Here is a 26,806-nt window from a genome sequence, read left to right on the forward strand (position 1 = left end):
CCGCCATTGCAGTGGAGAAGCAGCGTGGCTTCCACCGAGCTGCTTCAGCCGGAGCATGCCTTGACGGCTCCTGCCAGCTATCCCGTGGATGCTATCACGGAGTCTCAAAATTGTCACCTTATGACGCAATGGATGAATTTGAAGGTCAAGGCGGCTGTTGGCTCTGTTTATCCTACTGAACCCGGCGCAACTTTTCACTGTCGCCCGATTCCAGAAGGATATGCTAGGGTGATGGTGGATGAAACAACGGAGGGATTTGATGACCTCCATCTTGACCACCCTACCGGTGAAGGGGAGACTAGGCTGGGGTCTGCTCTGAAGACTCCATGCCTATGGCAGAAGGAGCTCATCAACCTTCCAAACTGGACGCCTCCGCCTCCTCCTCCTCCTCCGGCAAGTCAGGGCACTCCGCCTCCTCCACCGCCTCCTCCTCCGGCGAGTGACAATCAGGGCACTCGACCGGCTCCTTCTCCAGCGCTTGGCGGCACTCCGCCTCATTCTCCGGCTGCGCCGACGCGCCCGAGCAGCCAGCCTCCTCCTTCTCCGCCTCGTCAGCAAGGGCGGAAGAGACCTGCCACTGCTCCGGCTGCTCCGACGCGTCGTAGTTCTTCTCCTCTGCCTCGTAAGCAAGTAAAGAAGACAATCGCTCTGTCTGCTCGGCCGGCGTCTAGTAGTACAGTCAGAGGCGGGAGGACATACAGATTCGGTCCTTCTCTGAAGACTCCAGAGAAGTTACCATACGAGAGGACCCCGGAGGAGAACGCCGAGATCGCACGAACCGAAGTGGATGACTGGTTTCAAGGGTTGAAAGCAAAGAGACATCCACTTCCGGAGGAGAAGGTAGATCCGGTGAAAGCGAAGCGCACTTTGGCTGCCCTGACAAAACCACCCAAGTCTCCGCCGAAAGTAAACTATGAGCGCATTATTGGAAAGGAATTTGCCGAAGCGGAGCGGTCGGGAAGTACTGTCAGTGATCAAAGGCTGAAAGAACGACGAGCTGGGAAACAAATTGCCCAGCTCGGCGAACAAGCAAAGCAAATCGTGCCCCCCGCTCAAGGTGCCTAGCGACAAGGTCGCTAATGATCCGAGGATGGTGCCCGGTTATAGCAATCTTGCCGATTACCTGCCCGACGATGTACATTATGAACCCATGGAGGTGCAGATACAAAGATACGAGTACGGGAAGCCTCTCGTCAAAGATGAAAGATCTCTATCAACAATGATGCGAAGATTGCATGATTGGTACTTGAAAATCTGTAGAGACTCTGGGGGAGGAGTACTTTGTATGTGAAAGTTAAAAAGGAGCATGACCTCGTTGGAATTGAACTGTTGCCTGTTCCATTTGAGGAGTTCTTTCAGTTTTTCAATCAATTGGCCCTCGATAAGACAACGGTCGCCTACTACTGTCTGTAAGTAGTACTACTTCTGTCATTAAGTCTCTCTATATAGCTCAGCTCTTTCATTGCATGTATTTATAATCATCCTCACTATATTATGCAGATTGAAGATCGCCGAATTGAAGAAAAGACAAGTCGGTGATATTGGGTTCATTAACACATATCTCATAGATGCAACTCAGGTTAAATTTCATGCCGCAGCTACCGAGGCCAACTTGCTATGATTGTTGGTAATAAATGAAAACAAAGATATAATACTCTTTCCTTACAACTTCAAGTGAGTTTTACTGTCTTGTGCGTATTCAGTTTCCCTTATATATTAGTCAAGGTTATATTAATGTAATTGATGAGTTATGCATGCGTGTGCAGTTTCCACTATATTCTCCTAGAGATTAAGCTTGAGCAGGGACTAGTAACCGTCTTAGACTCAAGACGAAAAGATCCCCAGGACTATGCAGACATGACTCAAATACTCGAGAAGTAAGTTAAATCGATCATTATCCACCATATCAGCAACTTTGTTCATTTCCTGATATATCAAGTAATTGTTTTCTTTGTCTGGCGGGGTTTGGAGAAAACTCAACAGAAAAGCTCCGGGACTGCCGAAGGAGCTGCAATTTAGACACCCAAAAGTAAGTACTATAGTAGCATGTTCCGCGCATCTACTAGTGATTCAAGTGCTAGTTTCATCAATACCATTTGGCATTCTTGCTTATCAGTTTGATTGACCTCTTTTTCTTGTAAAGTGGTTGTGGCAGGAACAAGGGAATGATTTCTGTGGATACTACGTTTGCGAGTCCATCCGGCACACGACCTGTGAGCGGGGCTACACTGACGAACAATATGAAGTACGTAAATAACAACATTCACAATTTTATTTTATTACCATCATTTGTGTTGAGTTTCATTCATTCATATATATATGTATTGACCCCCTTCTTTAAATTAGATGTTTCGGAAGCGGGATGAACTCCTAGCACCAGCTCGCATGCGAGCAATTCAAGAGGAATTGGCGGCATTCTTTCTTGACCACGTGATCGCTGAAGACGGAGAATACTATGTGGACCCTGAGTCCGTATGATTATATTTGTAAGAGATAATTATTGTATATATGTAGCCGGTAGTGTCGGATAGATATACGAGAACTTGTTGTTCGACCAATCTCTCGGAGAAGGAGAGGTGGTCGATATCACTTCTCTCTGTATGCATATATGTTCATGACAATCTTCTGTTTCCTTCGTTTGCTTACTAGCTAGCTACACTACTAGGGAAAAGCCTAGCAGCAGCGCGGGTTTTGGGCCTATTAGCAGCGCGGGGGCCGGTGCTACTAATAAGGCGCTACAGCTAACGTATAGCAGCAGCGCGGGTGCCACCCATGCTACTACTACGTCTGTTAGTAGTAGCGTGGGTAAAAACCCGCGCTACTACTAACCCGCGGAATTATTTTTCGAATTTTTTGCGCGAATTTTCAAATTTATGAATTATTTTAACCTCTAATCTCTAATCACCCTCATCGCTGCTCAATTTAATCTCTAATCACCCCTCATCATTCCAAATCATCTAACTTCCCGGACGGTCACCCATCCTCTCACTACTCCAACCTGAGCACGCTTAACTTCCGGGTTCTATTCTCCCTCGATTCCAAGTCCGCACTTGTTGTTTTCCTGACAATAGTAAGATGTCAATCCTATTAACCCTCGGGGGTTTAGCTTGAGCATGAAGTCACACATTTCACTGTTTGAGTTTAAAACTATTGTTCTAAAAAACAATAATTATTTAGTAACACTAATATTTCTTGAATAAGGAGTTTGACCACATTTTGACCAAAATTTGACCACAGTTTGACCAGATTTGAGCAAAATTCCAAAAAGCTGAAATAATTATTTAGTAACACTAATATTCTTGAATAATTATTTAGTAACACTAATACTTCTTGAATAAGTAGTTTGACCACAGTTTGACCAGATTTGACCAAAATTAAAAAAAACAGAAATTTGAGCATAACTTTTTTTCCTTTTAGAATTTGAGGATTCTAAAAATTTGCAAACAGGCCGTAGGCGGTCTCCATCGTATGCGGATTTTCGTGCTGAACATTTTGATATATTATACGTTTTTTTTCTGACATCGTATGCAAAAGTTATAGCCGTTTTACATTTTCCCTACACTTTTTGCAAAACGTGTCCAAATTTAAGTTTTTAAATTTTCCTAACTAGTAGATGTAGTAACATAACTACATCTCAAAGGATTTTAATTTTTGAAACATTTTGATATATTATACGTTTTTTTCTAACATCGTATGCAAAAGTTATAGCAGTTTTACATTTTCCCTACACTTTTTGCAAAACATGTCCAAATTTAAGTTTTTAAATTTTCCTAACTAGTAGATGTAGTAACATAACTACATCTCAAAGGATTTTAATTTTTGAAACATTTTGATATATTATACGTTTTTTTCTAACATCGTATGCAAAAGTTATAGCAGTTTTACATTTTCCCTACACTTTTTGCAAAACATGTCCAAATTTAAGTTTTTAAATTTTCCTAACTAGTAGATGTAGTAACATAACTACATCTCGAAGGATTTTAATTTTTGAAGTTTTTATCATTTTCTTTTGCTTTTTACAAAACCGAAAAGGCGATCCACAGGGGGGGTAGAGTTTCAAAATGGGACCTTTAGTAGTAGCGAGGGATTTTACCCCTCACTACTACTATGGCATGTCCCGGAGGGGCACGGTTGAGGCCTCTTAGTAGTAGCGAGGGGTAAAAACTTAGTAGTAGCGTGGGTTTATAACCCTCGCTACTACTATGGCATGGCCTAGGGGCACGGTAGAGACCGCTTAGTAGTAGCGAGGGGTAAAAACCAGCGCTACTGCTATCAACTTAGTAGTAGCGAGGGTTAAAAACCCGCGCTACTACTATTGCATGTCCCCGGGGGGCACGGTAGAGACCGCTTAGTAGTAGCGAGGGTAAAAAACCAGCGCTACTGCTATCAACTTAGTAGTAGCGAGGGTTAAAAACCCGCGCTACTGCTACTTAGCAGCAGCGCCTGATTTTAAAGCGCGCTGCTGGTAAGATTCTGTGTATAGGCTTTTCCCTAGTAGTGCTAGCGTGTCTAGTCCTCTCTATACGTATGTATAGTACGTAGCGTCGACCAAGCACGGACATAAGAGAGGACACTTCTCTCTATTAATTATAGCTAGCTAACACAATATATGAAACACCTAAATTAACCCCCCAAAACCCCCAAACCCCCCCCCCCTTTCAAAACAAAAAACAAAAACCCCAGCCATAGAAATGCTGACGCGTGGATGCCTATTGGTCCCGGTTGGTGCCACCAACCGGGACCAAAGGGTCTCCTGCCTGGGCTCTGCGCACAGGCCACGTGGAGGCCCATCTGTCCTGGTTCTGGATTGAACCGGGACTAAAGGGACAGGGCATTAGTACCGACCCTTTAGTCCCGGTTCCAGAACCGGGACAAAAGGCCCTTACGAACCGGGACAACTGGCCCTTTTTCTACCAGTGGCACACGTTTTCGTCTTGATTCTCTAGTAGAAACTTTTTGGCATTCTTTGAAATACTTTGTGTTCGTTTGAATAGATGAATCTGAGATTGTGTGATCCATATCGTATAATCATACCCACGGATACTTGGGGTGACATTGGAGTATCTAGGTGACATTAGGGTTCTGGTTGATTGGTGTCTTAAGGTGTTATTCTAGTATGAACTCTAGGGCTGTTTGTGACACTGATAGGAATAGCCCAACGGATTGATTGGAAAGAATAAATTTGAGGTGGTTTCGTACCCTACCATAATCACTTCGTTTGTTCTCCGCTATTAGTGACTTTGGAGTGACTCTTTGTTGCATGTTGAGGGATAGTTATGTGATCCAATTATGTTATTATTATTGAGAGAACTTGCACTAGTGAAAGTATGAACCCTAGGCCTTGTTTCCTAGCATTGCAATACCGTTTATGCTCGCTTTTACCACTTTTTACCTTGCTGTTTTTATAATTTCAGATTACAAATACCTATATCTACCATCCGTATTGCACTTGTATCACCATCTCTTCGCCGATCTAGTGCACCTATACAATTTACCATTGTATTGGGTGTGTTGGGGACACAAGAGACTCTTTGTTATTTGGTTGCAGGGTTGCTTGAGAGAGACCATCTTCATCCTACCACTATAGGAAACAGGTAATTTGCCGTCTGTGGATCACAGACGGCAAAGACCCAAATCCAGACGGCAAAGATTTTTCCGTCAGGAAGCAGACGGCAAACTCAGACGGCAAAGATTAGCCGGCAAAGAATACTTTTCCGTCTTCCTTTTATCGAGATGACGGCAAAGATTTTGCCGTCAGTCAATTCGGTTTTGCCGTCTGCCGCAAAAATAACAGACGGCAAAAACGTGTTCTTTGCCATCAGTCAAAACATGTGCTTTGCCGTCATCCAGACAAAAGTACAGACGACAAAGATTGTTTTTCATTTTTTTTAAAGTGACATCCTAGCAGAGCATCTCACCGGAACCAGGACCCCTAGAAACTAAAAATGAAAATCAATCAAGTCCTCCATGTCCTCCATCGCAGCAACATGTACTTCACCGCCGGCCTTCCTTCTTCTCGCCATGTGCTCGCTGGATCCTGGAGAGAGGGGGGGGGCACTGTCGCGCGCCAGTGCAGCGTCGGGCGGCCGATGCCGGAGGGAGGAGACCGCCGCACGCAGGAGGGAGGACGCCGCCGCGCGCCCGAGGGACGAGGCCGCCGCGCACCGAAGGGACGAGCCGTCGTGCGCCCGAGGGATCAGGCCGCCGCGTGCCCGAGGGAGGAGGCCGCCGCGCGCCGGAGGGACGAGGCCGCGGCGCGCCGAAGGGACGAGGCCGCCGTGCGCCCGAGGGACGAGGCCGCCGTGCGCCTGTGCTCGCCACCCGCGTGTCCGCCATGCTCGCTGCCCGCGCGGCTGGGGGCAGGCAGGAGTGACGGGGGCTGGGGCCGAAGGTAGGCAGGGGCGACGGGGGACGAGCCGAGGCCAGCGGCCGGTGGCGGTGACGGGGGACTCGCGCCGGGGGCCGGTGGGGGCGACAGGGGACTCACGCCGGGGCCGGCAGGGGCGATGGGGTCGGGGACGGCGAGGCAGAGGCCGGGAGGAGAGATGGCCACGGGTCGTGCGAGGCAGAGGTGTTGGGGCGTGGGGGAGAGAGACGTGGGAATAGTGGTGGGGCGTGGGGTGTCGGATGGATAAGGTGGAGAGTGGGCGTGGGACGTGGGGCTAGTGGGTTTTGCTTGGTGGGGATGTGCGGAGGTGATTTAGCCATGTCAGCGATCCGCGTGATCGATCCGTGGACTTGTGTTTTCTCTTTGCCGTCTGTGGTTCTATTTACAGACGGCAAAGTAAGCACTTTGCCGTATGTTAATAAATTTACAGACGGCAAAGTTCTTTGCTGTCTGCGTTTTATATTAAATACGGCAAAATGAGCTCTTTGCCATATATAATAAAAAAGGCAGACGGCAAAGCTCTTTGCCGTCTGTATTTATTGTTACAGACGGCAAAGTTTACTCTTTGTCGTCTGTAATATAAAAGGCAGACGGCAAAGTCTATTTTGCTGTTACTTTTTCTTTGCCGTCTGTTGATGACGGCAAACCCTTTCTTTGCCGTCTGCCCCGACGAAATGCTGACGGCAAAGAAATTACTGACGGCAAATCTCCTATTTCCCGTAGTGTACGCCTCCCACGGATTGATAAACCTTAGGTCATCCACTTGAGGAAAATTTGCTACTGTCCTACAAACCTCTGCACTTGGAGGCCCAACAACGTCTACAAGAAGAAGGTTGCGTAGTAGACATCAAACCACCATCAGTAATTAAATATCTAGGGACTCCAAACCTCGGAAAAATAGCTTCTTTAAGCATCTTAATAGAGGTGTTATGATCAATACTACTAGTTGGAATAGTTTCTACCCACTTAGTAACGTAATCAACAGCAACTAAAATATGTGTATACCCATTAGAGGAAGGAAACGGTCCTATATAATCAAACCCCCAAACATCAAATGGTTCAATAACTAGTGAATAATTCTTGGGCATTTCTTGACGTCTACTAATATTACAAATTCTTTGATATTCATCACAAGATAAGACAAACTTACGGGCATCCTTGAAGAGAGTAGGCCAATAAAAACCGGATTGCAATACCTTATGCGCAATCCTATCTCCAGCGTGGTCTCCTCCATAAGCTTCGGAGTGATGATACGTCTCCAACGTATCTATAGTTTATGAAGTATTCATGCTATTATATTATCTATCTTGGATTTTTTATGGGCCTTACTATGCACTTTTATATTATTTTTGGGACTAACCTATTGACCCAGAGCCCAGTGCCAGTTCTTGTTTTTTCCCTTGTTTCAGTGTTTTGAAGAAAAGGAACATCAAACGGAGTCGAAACGGAATGAAACCTTCTGGAGAAGTTATTTTTGGAAGGAAAGCAACCTGATAGACTTGGAGTGCATGTCAGGAAAGAAACGAGGGAGCCACGAGGTAGGGGGGTGCGCCCTCCACCCTCGTGGGCACCTCGTGGCTCCTCTGACGTACTTCTTCCTCCTATATATACCCATATACCCTAAAATGATCGAAAAGCAGAATAGATAGGGAGTCCCGCCGCCGCAAGCCTCTATAGCCACCAAAAACCAATCGGGACCATGTTCCGGCACCCTGCCGGAGGGGGGAACCCTCACCGGTGGCCATCTTCATCATCCCGGTGCTCTCCATGACGATGAGGGAGTAGTTCACCCTTGGGGCTGAGGGTATGTACCAGTAGCTATGTGTTTGATCTCTCTCTCTCTCTCTCTCTCTCGTGTTCTTGAGGTGATACGATCTTGATGTGTCGCGAGCTTTGCTATTATAGTTGGATCTTATGTTTCTTCTCCCCCTCTACTCTCTTGTAATGGATTGAGTTTTCCCCTTGAAGTAATCTTATCGGATTGAGGCTTTAATGATTTGAGAACACTTGATGTATGTCTTGCCGTCCGTATCTGTGGTGACAATGGGATATCACGTGATCCACTTGATGTATGTTTTGGTGATCAACTTGCGAGTTTCGCCCATGAACTTATGCATAGGGGTTGGCACACATTTTGATCTTGACTCTCTGGTAGAAACTTTGGGGCACTCTTTGAGGTTCTATGTGTGGGTTGAATAGATGAATCTGAGATTGTGTCATGCATATCGTATAATCATACCCACGGATACTTGAGGTGACATTGGAGTATCTAGGTGACATTAGGGTTTTTGTTGATTTGTGTCTTAAGGTGTTATTCTAGAACGGACTCTAGGGTTGTTTGTGACACTTATAGGAATAGCCCAACAGATTGATTTGAAAGAATAACTTTGAGGTGGTTTTGTACCCTACCATAATCTCTTCGTTTGTTCTCCGCTATTAGTGACTTTGGAGTGACTCTTTTTTGCAAGTTGAGGGATATTTATATGATCCAATTATGTTATTATTGTTGAGAGAACTTGCACTAGTGAAAGTATGAAGCCTAGGCCTTGTTTCCTAGCATTGCAATACCGTTTACGCTCACTTTTATTGCTTGCTACCTTGCTGTTTTTATATTTTCAGATTACAAAAACATATATCTACCATTCATATTGCACTTGTATCACCATCTCTTAGCCGAACTAGTGCACATATACAATTTACCATTGTATTGGGTGTGTTGCGGACACAAGAGACTCTTTGCTATTTGGTTGCAGGGTTGTTTGAGAGAGACCATCTTCAACCTACACCTCCCACGGATTGATAAACCTTAGGTCATCCACTTGAGGGAAATTTGCTACTGTCCTACAAACCTCTGCACTTGGAGGCCCAACAACGTCTACAAGAAGAAGGTTGTGTAGTAGACATCTAGCTCTTTTCTGGTGCCGTTGCCGGGGAGGTGAGTTCTTGAAGGTATATCTTTAGATCTTCCAATCGAATATTTTAGTTTCTTGTTTTATCACCACTTTAGTCTATAAAAGAAAACTATAAAAAAATGGAATTGAGTTTACCTCATACGCTTCATCTTTTTAATATCTTTCGTGAGTATGATGGAAAGGAAAATTGTGCCAAGGTGTTAGAAGAAGAATGCATTAAAATGTTTGGCACTAAATCTTTGAATGATGAGCATGATTACAATGTTGTTAGTATGAACTCCTTGAATATCCATGGTACTAATGATGATTGCACTAGTTATGATGAAAATGTCTCCTATAAACATGTCAATTTTTGTGGAGTGCATTGGGTTTGCAAGTACACACCAAATACAGAAGATATTTATTGCAAGAGGCATAAAATTGTGATGTAAATTGTTTCATGATCTAATCATGTCCAAAAATTGTGATGACTTGATTTCCCTTGCACATTATAATGAACTTAATTTGCTTATGGGCTACGAAGAAATGAAACGTATAACTAAGCATCTTCTAGAATTTTCCCGTTATAAACTTCTTGGCTTTGATCTAGAGGAAATTTATATGTATTGTGCGGTGAATTGCATTGGAAATCCTTATATTTCCAATTACATAATGAAAATAAAGCAAATAGAAGATGAAGAGAATACTAATGAAAGGGAAGAGACTTCCCAATATCCTCCTATTATTTCTTATGATGAATCAGGTAACGAGGACGATCCTTCTATTCAACCAATCTCATCAATACAGAGTTCCAAAAATAGGATTAAACCCACACATGATGTGGTGAAGAAGAAGAAAAGGAAAAGGAATAGAGGTAAAAAGATATCTCTCCCAAATAATGTTGCTCCTATCATTGTTGTGCCTCATGAAAATGAATCAAAAATAATTGTGGAAGATGATGCACTTGATGATGATCTCGTTATGCCTATTGCTTGTTGTGATGATTATGATTGGGAAGATAATGATACTCCTTATGATCTTGAAAATCTTTTTGGCACTTGCTTGGAAGAATATGATAATTGCTATACTATTGGTGCTATCCATACTATTAATGATGAGATTGATTATGCTTATGATATGAAAAGGCCCAAGCTTGGGGATGCTATGTTTGATGAAGATGATGTTTTTGAGAATATATTTGATGAAATTAATGTTTGTCCCAAGCATGGGGATGCTACGTTTAGTGAAGATGATATTTTTAGCCTCCCAAGTTTTGATATGCAAAGTTGTTATGATGATAGCATGCCTTCTACCTATGATGATTATATTGATGAAAGTGGGTTTGGAAGAGTGTCAACTTTAATTAGGAAGTAATGGTACCACTATTTTGGAGGATGTTGAATCTTATAATACTTATGAAAGTGGATTTGGAGAGGTCATGAGTTTATTTAGTGATGTTTCCACTATCTTGGAAGAGGTTTCAATCGATTATGATGAGAGCAAAGTTGCTACTTATGATGATTATTGTGATGAAACTTATGCTATAAAAAGTAGTGATGATTATATTTATAAAACTTGTCATGATTATGATTACCCTTTTTCTGAACATTACTCTTTTAATGTGGAAACAATTTAGAGTATTCAAGTCTTTTATGATACTCCCACTATTCCGAATGAGAAGAATTTTGCTTATGTGGAGAGTAATAAAATTTCTATGCTAGTATATCATGAAAACAATGCTTTAGGTGCTGGTTATATTGTTGAATTCATTCATGATGCTACTGAAAAGTATTATGAGGGAGGAATATATGCTTGTAGGAATTGCAATAATATCAAGTTTCCTCTCTATGTGCTTAAAGTTTTGAAGTTATGCTTGTTTTCCCTTCCTATGCTAGTTGATTATTGTTCCCATAAGTTGTTTGCTCACAAAATCCCTATGCATAGGAAGTGGGTTAGAGTTAAATGTGCTAGTCATATTCTTCATGATGCTCTCTTTATGTTTCAATTCCTATCTTTTATGTGAGCATCATTGAAATCATCATGCCTAGCTAGGGGCATTAAATGTTAGCGCTTGTTGGGAGGCAACCCAATTTTATTTTAGTTTCTTTCTTTTTGATTCTGTTTAGTAATAAAAAAATCCATCTAGCTTCTTTTTAGATGTGGTTTTGTGTTTTTATTAGTGTTTGTGCCAAGTAGAACCTTTGGGAAGACTTGGGTGAGGTCTTTATGATCATGCTGTAAAAAACAGAAACTTTAGTGCTCACGAGGTTAGCTTCAACTTTTTTACTGGAGAGTGATATTTAGTTGATTCTTTTGGCAGATGATTACTAGACAAATTCCTCAGATCCACCAATTTATTTTAGAATTTTTGCATTTCCAGAAGTATACGTTTGATACAGATTACTACAGACTGTTCTGTTTTTGACAGATTCTGTTTTCATTGTGTTGCTTGCTTATTTTGATGAATCTATGGCTAGTAAAATAGTTTATAAACCATAGAGAAGTTGGAATACAGTAGATTTAACACCAATATAAGTAAATAATGAGTTCATTACAGTACCTCGAAGTGGTGTTTTGTTTTCTTTCGCTAACAGAGCTCACGATATTTTCTGTTAAGTTTTGTGTTGTGAAGTTTTCAAGTTTCGGGTAAATATTCGATGGACTATGGAATAAGGAGTGGCAAGGGCCTAAGATTGGGTATGCCCAAGGCACCCCAAGTTAATATTCAAGGATAACCAAGAGCCTAATCTTGGGGATGCCCCGGAAGGCATCCCCTCTTTCGTCTACTTCCATCGGTAACTCTACTTGGAGCTATATTTTTATTCACCACATGATATGTGTTTTGCTTGGAGCGTCATTTTATTTTCTTTAGCTTTGCTTGCTGTTTGAATAAAATACCAAGATCTGAAAGTCTTAAATGTTAGAGAGTCTTCACATAGCTACATAATTATTTAACTACTCATTGATCTTCACTTATATCTTTTGGGAGTAGTTTGTCATTTACTCATGTGCTTCATTTATATCCTATGAGTAAATGGTTGAATGATTTGAATGTCATAAATCTGAAATTATATATGTTTCATATGCTTATCCCATGGGGAGTAATGACTTCACATATAGGAAGTAGAAGTGGTAAATTTATTGAAGGTTAGCAAAGTTTGTATTGGTCACTTGAACAATTCATGAAAGAATATTGAAGGAAGGGAGATTTCACATATAAATATACTATCTTCGACATCTTCTATGATTGTGAGCCCCATTAATTATTTTCAAACCAGAGCAAATTAGTTGAAGTTGGACAAGGAAGACAACATAATGCGTTATGCTTGGGTATATTTGTATAGAAGTTATATTGTTATGGATCCTCTAACATGTGGTGCTTGCTATTTAGAATCCTTTGCTAGCCAAAATATCTGTACTAAGCGGGAATACTGCTTGTGCATCCAAATTCCTTGAACCAAGTTTCTTCCATGAGTGTCCACCATATCTACCTATATACGGTATTTACCTGCCGTTCCAAGTAAATTTGCATGTGCCAAACTCACGTAGCGACTAGGGGCTGGCAGTATCTTCCATGCTAGGTGGGTTATTCTCACGATGAGTGTACTCCGCTCATCATTCACGAGAAAATGGCTGGTAACTGGGATGCCCAGTCCCATGATCAAAAGATCGAAATCAAATCAAAAATAATTGCAAACAAAACTCCCCCAGGTTTGATGTTAGTTGGAGGCACCCATTGTTTCGGGCAAGCCATTTATTGATGATTGTTGGTGGAGGGGGATTAAAAATCTTTACATTTCTGTTTGGGAACCGCCTAATGTATGTAGTATGGAAGATATTAGGAACTCTTGGTCATTATGTTGACAATGAAAGCATACCTCTCAAAATTATTTTCATCTCTGTTTTTGCTTCGAGCTCTGGCACCTCTGCAAATCCCTGCTTCCCTCTGTGAAGGGCCTATCTTTTACTTTTATGCAAGAGTCAGTAGTATTCCTTCTCATTACAACCTACTCTTTAGTTGGCAAGCATCATGTGATGGAAAGATCTAGGCATATATGGCCATTCAAATATATTTGAGCATGAATTATTACTGTTGACATTACCCTTGAGGTAAAAGGTTGGGAGGCGAAACATTAAGCCCCTATCTTTCTCTGTGTTCGATGAATACTATTTGTTCTAAAAATATGCTTTGAGTGGTAGCAATCATGGAAGACTAAATGATAGTTGAGTATGTGAAGTTTGCTGAATCAAAGCTCTGACATAGACTCTTCCTGAAAATAAGATGAATCTTAATTGTTTGATGACTAATAACATGGTTTGTTAGTTTTCAAGAAGGTTTATGATCTATGCTTTAACATGTGAATAGTTTATTTACTTGATCATGCAAATTTTTATGATATGAGCTACTATTATGACATATAATGATGCTAGAAAAGGTGATTGAAATTATCATTGATCAAACTTGTGCACCTACTAGCATACACACTTCATAAATTCTTTCTTTTATCATTTACCTACTCGAGGACAAGCAGGAATTAAGCTTGGGGATGCTGATACGTCTCCAACGTATCTATAATTTATGAAGTATTCATGCTATTATATTATCCATCTTGGATGTTTTATGGGCTTCACTATGCACATTTATAATATTTTTGGGACTAACCTATTGACCTAGAGCCCAGTGCCAGTTCCTGTTTTTTCCCTTGTTTCAGTGTTTCGAAGAAAAGGAATATCAAACGGAGTCGAAACGGAATGAAACCTTCTGGAGAAGTTATTTTTGGAAGGAAAGCAACCTGATAGACTTGGAGTGCACGTCAGGAAAGAAACGAGGGAGCCATGAGGTAGGGGGCGCGCCCACCCCCCTAGGGCGCGCCCTCCACCCTCGTGGGCCCCTCGTGGCTCCCCTGACATACTTCTTCCTCCTATATATACCCATATACCCTAAAACGATCGAAAAATAGAATAGATCGGGAGTTCTGCCGCCGCAAGCCTTTGTAGCCACCAAAAACCAATTGGGACCCTGTTCCGGCACCCTTTCGGAGGGGGGAACCCTCACCGGTGGCCATCTTCATCATCCCGGCGCTCTCTATGACGAGGAGGGAGTAGTTCACCCTCGGGGCTGTGGGTATGTACCAGTAGCTATGTGTTTGATCTCTCTCTCTCTCTCTCTCTCTCTCTTTCTCTCTCCCTCTCTCGTGTTCTTGAGGTGATACGATCTTGAACTATCGCGAGCATTGCTATTATAGTTGGATCTTATGTTTCTTCTCCCCCTCTAATCTCTTGTAATGGATTGAGTTTTCCCCTTGAAGTAATCTTATCGGATTGAGTCTTTAATGATTTGAGAACACTTGATGTATGTCTTGCCGTGCGTATCTATGGTGACAATGGGATATCACGTGATCCACTTGATGTATGTTTTGGTGATCAACTTGCGAGTTCCGCCCATGAACTTATGCATAGGGGTTGGCACACGTTTTCGTCTTAACTCTCTTGTAGAAACTTTGGGGCACTCTTTGAGGTTCTATGTGTTGGTTGAATAGATGAATCTAAGATTGTGTGATGCATATCGTATAATCATACCCACGGATACTTGAGGTGACATTGGAGTATCTAGGTGACATTAGAGTTTTGGTTGATTTGTGTCTTAAGGTGTTATTCTAGTACGAACTCTAGGGCTGTTTGTGACACTTATAGGAATAGCCCAACGGATTGATTGGAAAGAATAACTTTGAGGTGGTTTCGTACCCTACCATAATCACTTCGTTTGTTCTCCGCTATTAGTGACTTTGGAGTGACTCTTTGTTGCAAGTTGAGGGATATTTATATGATCCAATTATGTTATTATTGTTGAGAGAACTTGCACTAGTGAAATTATGAACCCTAGGCCTTGTTTCCTAGCATTGCAATACCGTTTACGCTCACTTTTATCTCTTGCTACCTTGTTGTTTTAATATTTTCAGATTACAAAAACCTATATCTACCATCCATATTGCACTTGTATCACCATCTCTTAGCCGAACTAGTGCACCTATACAATGTACCATTGTATTGGGTGTGTTGGGGACACAAGAGACTCTTTGCTATTTGGTTGCAGGATTGTTTGAGAGAGACCATCTTCAACCTACGCCTCCCACGGATTGATAAACCTTAGGACATCCACTTGAGGGAAATTTGCTACTGTCCTACAAACCTCTGCATTTGGAGGCCCAACAACGTCTACAAGAAGAATGTTGCGTAGTAGACACCAAGTGACATTTTCATAGGATCTGTTCCTGTTCATGCTCAGGTATACAAAGTCTAATAACACCATCTACTCCTTCTTTATAAAGGTGTTGGTCATCCTAGAAGTAATTTCTTAAATCATAGAAAAACTTTTTCTTTTGCTGGTATGTAAAACTAGGTGGTATAAATTTAGCAACAATATAATTAGCATAATCAGCATACCATGGAGCAGTGCGAGAAGCATTTATCATAGCCAATTGTTCATCAGGAAAGCTATCATCAATAGGTAGTGGGTCATCAAGAACATTCTCTAACCTAGACAAGTTGTCTGCAACGGGGTTCTCAGCTCCCTTTCTATCAATAATATGCAAATCAAATTCTTGTAGCAAGAGAATCCATCTAATAAGTCTAGGTTTAGCATCTTTCTTTTCCATAAGGTATTTAATAGCAGCATGATCAATGTGACCAGTTACTTTAGAATCAGCAATATAAGGTCGGAACTTATCACAAGCAAATACAACTGCTAAAAATTCCTTTTCAGTAGTAGCATAATTTCTCTGGGCACTGTCTTGAGTTTTACTAGCATATTGGATAACATTTAATTTCTTATCAAATCTTTGTCCTAGAAAAGCACCTACTGCATAATCACTAGCATCACACATAATTTCAATGGGTAAATTCCTATCAAGTGGCTGAACAATAGGTGCAGAAATCAATGCTTTCTTAAATATTTCAAATGCTTCTACACAATCATCATCAAAGACATACGTCTATAATGAACCTCCTATAAAAACTTGCATGACCAAGGAAACTTCTTATACCTTTAATGTCCTTAGGATACGACATCTTTTCAATAGCATCAACTTTAGCTTTGTCTACTTCAATACGTCTTTCAGAAATTTGATGTCCCAAGACAATACCTTCATTAACCATAAAGTGGCATCTTCTCCCAATTCAAGACAAGATTAGTTTCTTCACATCTCTGCAAAACTCGATCAAGGTTGCTCAAGCAATCATCAAAAGAAGTTCCATATACGGAGAAATCATCCATGAAAACCTCAACAATCTTTTCACAAAAATCAGAGAATATAGCCATCATTCATCTTTGAAAGGTAGCAGGTGCATTACATAAAACCAAAAGGCATACGTCTATAAGCAAAGGTACCTAAAGGACAAGTAAAAGTGGTCTTTTCTTTATCCTCTTTTGACTCAGGTATTTGAGAGAAACCAAATAACCATCTAGAAAGCAAAAATGTGTATGTTTGGATAGTCTTTCTAGCATTTGATCAATAAAAAGTAAATGGTAATGATCCTTTTTAGTAGCTTTATTCAGTTTACGGAAATCGATTACCATTCTATAACCTGTAACAATTCTTTGTGGGATCAATTCATCTTTATCATTAGGAACAACAGTAATACCTCCCTTCTTAGGGACACAATGGACAGATCTTACCCACTGACTATCAGCAGCGGCATAAATTATACCTGCCTCGAGAAGCTTTAGTATTTCTTTCCTTACCACTTCTTTCACCTTAGGATTTAACCGTCGTTGGTGATCAACAACTGGTTTAGCATCTTTCTCCAATTTTATTTTGTGCTGGCATAGAGTGGGACTAATGCCCTTATGATCATCAAGAGTATATCCAATAGCAGCACGGTGCTTCTTCAGAGTATTCAATAATTTATTTTCTTCATGCTTTGAAAGGTTAGCACTAATAATAACGGGATATATCTTCTTTTCATTAAGATAAGCATATTTAAGAGTATCGGGTAATGGTTTAAGCTCAAACACGGGATCACCCTTGGGTGGAGGGGGATCCCCTAGTATTTCAACAGGCAAGTTGTGTTTCAAAATAGGTCCCTGTTTAAAGAATACTTCATCTATTTCCCTTCTTTCATTCATAAACATTTCATTTTCATGGTTTAGCAGATATTGTTCTAAAGGATCATTAGGAGGCACAGCAATAGAAGCAAGACCAATAATTTCATCTTTACTAGGCAATCCCTTGTCACGGGGTTGTCTATGAAATTTAGCAAAATTAAACTCATGAGACATATCACCCAAACCAATAGTAACAACATCCATTTCGCAGTCTATCCTAGCATTAACAGTATTCAAGAAGGGTCTACCAAATATGATGGGACAAAAGCTATCTTGTTGGGAACCAAGAACAAGAAAATCAGCAGGATATTTAACTTTCCCACACAAGACTTCAACATCTCTGTTGACACATGAACACGTCACGTGTACCCTCGATGCCGGGGGTGATGCACCGCAGCTCACGTCGAAGGAGACCCGACTGACAGCGCGATATGCAAGACAGTCGACGGGCACTTTTGCAGACCCAAAACCCCACACCCCCGGGAGGGACCCCGTCAGGGAGCGCGGCGGCTATGGGCTGCCCTAGGTCGATTCGCTCGCCCCTAGAGCCTCGGGATTCACAGCTCTCAAACACGAAGAACAGCGAAGAACGAGAGAGAAAAACGGTTGAGAGACAAAACGTAGATGAAAAAGTAGTATATTGATTTGTTCGATTGTGTTGTTCAATCGGCCGTCACCCCCAACATATATAAGAGGCGGCTGGACTTCCCGTACAAGCAAAGGATTCATCTAGGCTTTCCTTACAAGAAAATTACATCAATTCACGACCTAGAGTCCTAGTTCTGGTCCCACTTGGATTCAACCCGAATCTGATCCAATCTTCTGTCTTGCTCCTTCCGCGGGCCGTGGAATCTGCATATGACTTCTTCTGGAGACGGTTCAAATATCAATTTTGTACGCTTTGACAAGGCCAACAATCCGTATGTTGATCACTTTTCCAAATAAGGCCATCTTGAATACTCCACGGGGTCATCTTTAATTTCGAGTCGGACTCGGTCATATAGCTGACTGGACCGTCCGACTCTTGTAGCGTCTCTGCAGGTCGTATACTACGTCGGATGATGATGACTCCAAAAGCAAAGTTGACCATTTCGACGTTACGAATAACTTTCATGTTGAACACTTCTTCATCCGAGTCCATCTAGACAATCATTTGAGCCCATCTTCAGCTTCTGGTCGGATTGGCCTTGACAGTTTCCACCCCAGCAAGCTTTTTCCTGGCAAGCTTTTCAGCCCCGGCAAGGTCTTCGCCCGGCAAGCTTTCCCCCCGGCAAGCTTTCCTCCCCGGCAAGGTTTTTTCCCGGCAAGCTTTTCACCCGGCAAGCTTTTTGCCCGGCAATCTTTCCAAAACGGTTAAAACTGGCTGCATCTTATGGGGTTTTTTTGTGGTAGTAAATGACCTCGGATGAAAATGCGCCCAAGAGCACTTTTACTTGTTTCGACGAGTCGAAAAACTTTTATGTTGAACGTTTTTCGATTTGAGTCCATCTTGAAGAGCCAATTGTTCACGCATTGCATCAGACACCCATTAGACATGTGTCTGATGGGACGCGTCATATTTTGCCTCTTGATAGGGCTGCACTTAGATAGCTCTAACTTTTGCATATGAACTCGAACTGAGATGATTTTTATATGAAAATCGATCGATTTGAAGAGACGAAGACGACCCCTGTTGGATAGTTTTCCATCTGAGATTGTCTTGGAAGCATAATTGACCAAAAAGCACTCAGGACACCTAAACATGACAATCCCAGTGTAGTTTTGGTCTTTGATAAGATGCCGAATGATTATGGCCCAATCATCAAAGTTGTCCCACTCGGCAATGTGAAGTTTCTCATGTAAAATACCTTGTCACTTGAGGCCATCTCTATTGCATTTTGCATTGTGCCAAAATCAGGTGTCAACATCTGGCCTGTCCAGACCGTATTAAGTGTAACTTTTGCATATGAACTCCGATTGAGATGAAAACAATTCCTTAAGAGTGCTCCTTCATCCGATGTCATCTTGAAGACGTGATTGGCCAAAACCACTCGGAACATTGAATTATGCCACTCGGAGTATAGTTTCGGTCCGTAAGATAAGGTCAAATGAATAACCAAAACATCAAAGTTGTTCCTCTCGGCGATGTGAATATTTTTATGCTTAAAACCTATTCACTTGAGACTATCTTCATTGCAATCTGTATCTTGCCAAAATCAGGTGTCAACACATGCCCCCCTGTTTTCTGGCAGAGCTTGCGTGCCAGAAAATACCTTGCCTAGGGCAATGTTTAAGCACGATGTCAACACTCCATCGGCTGTGCATGTTGAGTATGATAATTTTAATCGTCCATATGCTCATGTTTGTTGCTTCTTCGGTAGAGCCTCTTGGATAATAGTTGTCTGAAAACAACAATTGGATGTCACAAAAGCTTCCACGTAAGTTTCTTATGTCAATTCGGACCTTGCATTTGTCCAGGCATTCCCTGGGAATATTAGAACCCTTCAACGAAGACGGTTTCCGAACGATTATGACCATGCACCTCAAAGAATACTGTCAACTGTTCGGCGACTCAACTCGTTTTGAAAGTACGCCATCAAGCCTGCGCCAAACAACGCCTGTCTCCTGACTTGAATCCTGCAAATAAATAACATTTGGAGTCGGGGCTCTTTTATGCACTAGACCCTTGATTGTTGGTCGACTCAATAATTAAGTCGGCCACGCCAGTATTGGCAAACACTGAGTAGGAACTCAACCATGGTGAACACTGTTAGCCAGATGCCGGGTTTTGCCAACACAATGAATTATGAGGGCGATATGCAAATATTGGCCATGCGTTCTTATCTCAAAAGTGCTCGGGAGTCCGTCCACCAAAGTGTGAATAGCCGAAATAAGTCAGATGTTTCAGCTGAGGATAAATTCCATAGCGTTGATTTTGATGGTACTATTGAAGAATATGGATGAGACGCCTCCTGGAGTCTCCTATATGAAAATTGTCGTCCTTGCCTACGGGCTTTACACTTGTACTCCCTTATTTTCTGCTGGCTTCGCAACAGGAGATGTGATGCCGCTCTTGACTCGAGGATTTCCCTTAGGAACCCAGGCCATGTTCCTCTTCTCCAGCTCTTTGGCCCTAAGCCGTTTTAGCTTCTTCTGTTGCGAATATGGTAAGCCGAGTGGGTGTCTCGGCTGGGACTTTGGTTTATGCACTGGCATATTCTTCCTGACTTTGGGCATCTCTGGCTTGGCCTGTCCAAACTTGACTATTGGATCCTTGAAATTTAATTGCTTCACTTTCTTGTCCTTAGTAGCCAACGTAGGCTCGGCTGGCTTTTTGTCATTTGGAGTCAGATCTGAAATAGCACTCTTGCGGCCATCCTTTTCTTTCTTCACTTCTTAACACTTGTTGTAATAGAAGGTTGGACATCATTTCTATTTTGACTGCTCCTCTTGGGAACCCATGCCATGTTCTTCTTTCTCAACTCATGTGCACTAAGTCTTTGTAATTCCTTCTCTTGCCAATGTGCTAAGCCGAGTGGGCACCTCGGCTGTGATTCTGTTTCAACCAATGCCAACTCTTTTTTGGCCTTGTGCACTCTCAACTTCTTCCCTTCAGATTTGGCACTTGATTGACTTGCCTCGTTGCCTTTTGTAGCCAATGTCAATACTTTAACTGGCTCTTTGTTATTTGAGAACAAATCTGAAGTAGCACACTTACAACCATCTTTCTTGACCACCTCTTTCTTGTTCCTTGAGCTCCGGACCGATTCCTTATGATTGAAATGGTCTTTGACGTGTGATTGTTCATCAAATGTTGATCTTTTTGGAGCTGCATAATGTTGGCGAGATGATCTAAAATAAGATGGATAATTTGCCCTTGTATCATACCTGCCCCATGATGGATATGGATTTACATGAGCGTCGGGAGGCATCCATGACATTGGCATTGGCGGCCCAAAAGCAGGATATGAAGTCTGCTTGCTCAACGTCTTCCTTGGCCAATCCAAGTCTTCAGATTTATGCCTTAGGGGTGACTTCGATGCTTTTGCTTCACTCGGCCGATAAGCACTCTTTGCCTCAATTATCTTTTTGTACTTTTCTAATAATTGCGCGGAAGTGACTTTCAACTTTTTGCTTTTGTGCTTACCATGGCATTTGCTTTCTTTGGTTGTGCGTGCACAGGTCTTTGAATTCTCTTGTTGCCCCCCAGTGCTAGATGTTACCATTGTAGCTTTGATGGAATTTCTGTCTTCAAGATTGTTCTTGATTCACTTTTTAACAATATCCTTGCTCGAAGACTTGACCCCATCATCATTGACGTGTACATGTCCACTTTTAGATAAATCAGCTGAAGATAGCCGAGTCAACATTTGATGGCCGTCAAAATGATCCGACTGTCCAAATGATCGTGCATCAACAAACTCCAATCGTCCTATCTTGTCCGATTGCTTGACTTGACGGATCATGTTGCAATCTTTGAAATTTTTCTTGAACGAACATCGCGTTGGCTCTTGTCTTGACGGCTCGACATCGTGATCAATTATAATAATAGGATTAGTCAGCGATGTACCGATGATGTGATCCACTATGACTGCACTGGACGTACACTCCTGTTCCATTAACCGATATTGTGATACCAGCTTCGATACAAAACAACCGAGCGGTGTTAGTTTAACATCATCCGACTCGCCTATGCATTGATTTTCGTCCTCCTTTCCCGATGCTCTTGAATCGGCTATCCTGGAGAACTTTGAACCTGGCTTTATATTCCTTTGTGAAGTCGTTGGAACGAGAAGATGGTTGCACCACTGGAACAATACCTTGCTCCAATTCTGAATAATTCTCGAATGCCTCTTCCTTTTTTTGGATCTCGTGCCTCATCACTCGGATTGCCTGAGTAGATTTCAGTCGGATTGCCCAAGTGGATTTCACTCGGACGCTCTTTCTCAGTTGAACTTTGCCCAGGTGCACGCTCTGGTTCTTGATCTTTATCACTAGCCAAACTTTGTTTGGCCATATAACTTTTCTTTTGATGCTCATCAATTTCTTTGGCATGAAACTCATAGGGCAGCATGTAAGCTCCCTCACATCCAGAAAAATCTAACACGGCCAATTTGTTGCGTTTACCGTTCCTTTTCTTGACGAAACTGTCATCTTCTGTTTTGGTACACACGAAAATAATTGGCTTGATGCACTCGACTTTAGCCGGTGATGCACTCGTCTGGAACGATGCACTCGGCTGCCATGATGTACTCGGCTGGCACGATGCACTCCGTTGGCTCGATGCAATGCACTCGGCCTTAAATGTCTCGGTGCTCAATCGGGTTTCAATTGAATCCACCATTTTCTTGTGACTAAAGGAACTGTTCAACTCGGTTGTACACAACTTAGTCATATTTGACTCGATTTCAACCGAATCAACCGTATTAGCCGAGTGAACCCTTTGTTGCTGATTTGCATGCAAAGCTTTTTTTTGTCTTGCCTCAACATCACAGGGGAACCATCATGATTGCTGAATGGAAGAAGGGACTTGACATATTCTTGCAAATATTCCTCTCCATGCCTCTTCTTGTGTATTTCATAAGCTTGTTGATATTTTGCTGGTAATTCCTCAAGAGTTGGCCTAGCAAAGCCATTGACGCTATTCCCTATGAGCTCTGGCTTGTTCTTGTCCACTTGGGCCACATATTTTCCTTCAAACTCAGACATGCTTGGACCGGCTTGCCCCCCAATACTTTTAGGATCTTTCGGCAATGAATTGATGTTACCGAAATTTTGCGCTTGTATAGGGGGTGTGTAACATGCTGCAATGATAGGTGAAGGCATGTGCATCGTCGTTGAACATTTTCTCTCGACAATTTGATTAATCGGCAACACTTCGTCTTCTTTCAAAACCCTAGCTCTTATTGCCTCATAATCAGGAACCAATCCCTTGTCGTGTTGCTCAAGGCAAATAGCACTAATCTTCTTATTTTGGGATAAATTTTTTAATGCAGCCAGAGCCACCTCATCTCCTGCAATATTAGGCACATATGCACCTATAGAATCTCCATTCACTCGGCCATGACCGTGAAGGTGAGCCGAGTCATCAATATTTTTAGTTTCATATGCCACTTAACAATTAATCTGACGAGGTGTAGTATATGATGTTTGAGGATAACTGGCCAAATAGCTAACAGAAGCATGGCCAATTCCCCCATTCATCGGCATGTTTGGGGATGAACCCGCATATTGCGAGTCGGCTGCCGATGGATAAAACTTTGAGATGCCCTCCCGTACATGAGGTGTCCTATATTGATCACTCAAACAAATCGTGTTGTTCACCGGCATATTGAAAGATGTTGCCGATGCACGAAAGTTCAGATTCATAAGTTGCATGTCACGATTCTGTAAATTCCAAGTTTCTCCAATAGAATAACTAGTCAGCCTTTGCTCACTTGGGCTGGCCGACATCACATGTCTGTTGAAAGATCTAGCAACATCAACATAATGGCTATTTGCATCTACGCAAGGAGATTGATGATGCATGTTACCGTTGTAGATTGCAGCCGCTTGATGACGCTCTCCTCGTAGCAAGAACAGGCTGGAGACTGTTTAAAGCTTCGTCCCCAGCGGAGTCACCAAAAAGTGTGTCGACACATGAACACGTCATGTGTACCCTCGACGCCGGGGGTGATGCACCACAGCTCACGTCGAAGGAGACCCGACCGACAACGCGATACGCAAGACAGTCAACGGGCGCTTTTGCAGACCAGAAACCCCACACCCCTGGGAGGGACCCCGTCAGGGAGCGCGGCGGCTATGGGCTGCCCTAGGTCGAATCGCTCGCCCCTAGAGCCTCGGGATTCGCAGCTCTAAAACATGAAGAACAGCGAAGAACGAGAGAGAAAAACGGTGGAGAGATAAAACGTAGATGAAAAAGTAGTATATTGATTTGTTCGATTGTGTAGTTCAATCGGCCGTCACACCCAACATATATAAGAGGCGGGTGGACTTCCCGTATAAGAAAATGATTCATCTAGGCTTTCCTTACAAGAAAATTACATCAATTCACGACCTAGAGTCCTAGTTCTGGTCCCACTTGGATTCAGCCCCAATCTGATCCAATCATCTGTCTTGCTCCTTGCGCGGGCCGTGGAATATGCATAAGACTTCCGATGGAGACGGTTCAAATATCAATTTTGTACGCTTTGACAAGGCCAACAATCCGTATGTTGATCACTTTTCCAAATAAGGCCATCTTGAATACTCCACGGGGTCATCTTTAATTTCGAGTCGGACTCGGTCATGTAGCTGACTGGACCGTCCGACTCTTGTAGCGTCTCTGCAGGTCGTATACTACGTCGTATGATGATGACTCCAAAAGCAAATTTTACCGTTTCGACGTTACGAATAACTTTCATGTTGAACACTTCTTCATCCGAGTCCATCTAGATAATCATTTGAGCCCATCTTCAGTTTCTGGTCGGATTGGCCTTGACAGTTTCCACCCGAGCAAGCTTTTTCCCGGCAAGCTTTTCAGCCCCGGCAAGGTCTTCGCCCGGCAAGCTTTTCCCCTGGCAAGCTTTCCTCCCCGGCTAGATTTTTTCCCGGCAAGCTTTTTGCCCGGCAATCTTTCCAAAACGTTTAAAACTGGCTGCATCTTGTGGGGTTTTTTTGTGGTAGTAAATGACCTCGGATGAAAATGCGCCCAAAAGCACTTTTACTTGTTTCGACGAGACGAACAACTTTCATGTTGAACGTTTTTCGATTTGAGGCCATCTTGAAGAGCCAATCGTTCACGTATTGCATCAGACACCCATCAGACATGTGTCTGGTGGGGCGCGTCATATTTTGCCTCTTGATAGGGCTGCACTCAGATAGCTCTAACTTTTGCATACGAACTCGGATTGAGACGATTTTTATATGAAAATCGATCGATTCGAAGAGACGAAGATGATTCGTGTTGGATGGTTTTCCATGTGAGATTTTCTTGGAAGCATAATCAACCAAAAAGCACTCAGGACACCTAAACATGACAATCCCAGTGTAGTTTTGGTCTTTGATAAGATGCGGAATGATTATGGCCCAATCATCAAAGTTGTCCCACTCGGAAATGTGAAGTTTCTCATGTAAAATACCTTGTCACTTGAGGCCATCTCTATTGCATTTTGCATTGTGCCAAAATCAGGTGTCAACATCTGGCCTGTCCAGACCGTATTAACTGTAAATTTTGCATATGAACTCCGATTGAGATGATTTATGTATCAAAATTGATTGCCTCGACGAGATGAAAAAAATTCCTTAAGAGTGCTCCTTCATCCAATTTCATCTTGAAAACATGATTGGCCAAAAACCACTCGGAACATTGAATTATGCCACTCGGAGTATAGTTTCGGTCCGTAAGATAAGGTCGAATGAATATAACCGAAACATCAAAGTTGTTCCACTCGGCGATGTGAATATTTTTGTGCTGAAAACCTGTTCACTCGAGACCATATTCATTGCAATCTGTAACTTGCCAAAATCAGGTGTCAACAATCTCTAACAATCCCAACTGGTGAAATAGTATCTCTATTGGCAAGCTTAATTGTAACATCAATTTCCTCTATCTCAGCAGATGCAACATCATGCATAATTTCTTTCTATAAGGAATGAGGTATTTCACTTGCACTAGCACCCATATCACATAGGCCATGATAATAATGATCTCCTATTTTTAACAGAAATAACAGGCATGCCTACAACATGTCTATGTTTATTTTTAGTATCAGGCCTAGCAATTCTACCAGTTTCCTCACAGAAGTATATAACATGCCCATTAATATTATCAGCCAAAGGTCTTTAACCATAGCAATACTAGGTTCAAATTTAATTTGCTCACAGGGTTTGGGTTTCTTAGTGTTACTTTTGTTGACTATAGTTGAAGCTTTAGCATGATCCTTTATTCTAACAGGGAAAGGTGTTTTCTCAATATAAGCAGTAGGAACAATAGGATCATTATAAGCGATAGTCTTTTCTTCAACTTTAATAGGTGCAACTACTTTTACTTCAGTGGGAGGATTATATTTAAAGCACATCTCCTTTGGGAGATTGTCACATCCTAGCTAGTCATGCATTAGAGTGTTGCATCATGTCTACCTTTCATCAGAAACTTGAATTGGGGAGGACAGAATCCCCAGCACCCCCCTCTCAAAATCAACTAAGGTTTACTAAAAATATTTTCAATGAACCTGAAATGCCCTTCTAAAAAGTTCACCCTCTTTGTCTTGGGTTAGAACCTTTGGCAAAATTGGTGCACTATTTTCTAAGTCAACAGAAGGTCATTGGATTGAATATTATGTAATTTGCATTTGGGCATTTAAATGCTAGTAAATATTTTAAATGCTCAAAAAATTCTGGAAATAAGTGTGGGCTATTGGAGATATTCAAAACAGAGCCTCTGATTATTTTCAGTATTTTTAG

General features: G+C 42.1%; 1 pseudogene; it reads left to right on the top strand.

Annotated features, from left to right (window-relative positions):
• The first annotated feature begins 6,089 nt into the window (after positions 1-6,089).
• LOC125546991 overlaps positions 6,090-26,806 on the top strand; it is a 66,307-nt pseudogene continuing 45,590 nt past the window's right edge.

This window comes from Triticum urartu, chromosome 3, assembly GCF_003073215.2.
Source record: "Triticum urartu cultivar G1812 chromosome 3, Tu2.1, whole genome shotgun sequence".
Taxonomy (NCBI): Eukaryota; Viridiplantae; Streptophyta; class Magnoliopsida; order Poales; family Poaceae; genus Triticum; species Triticum urartu.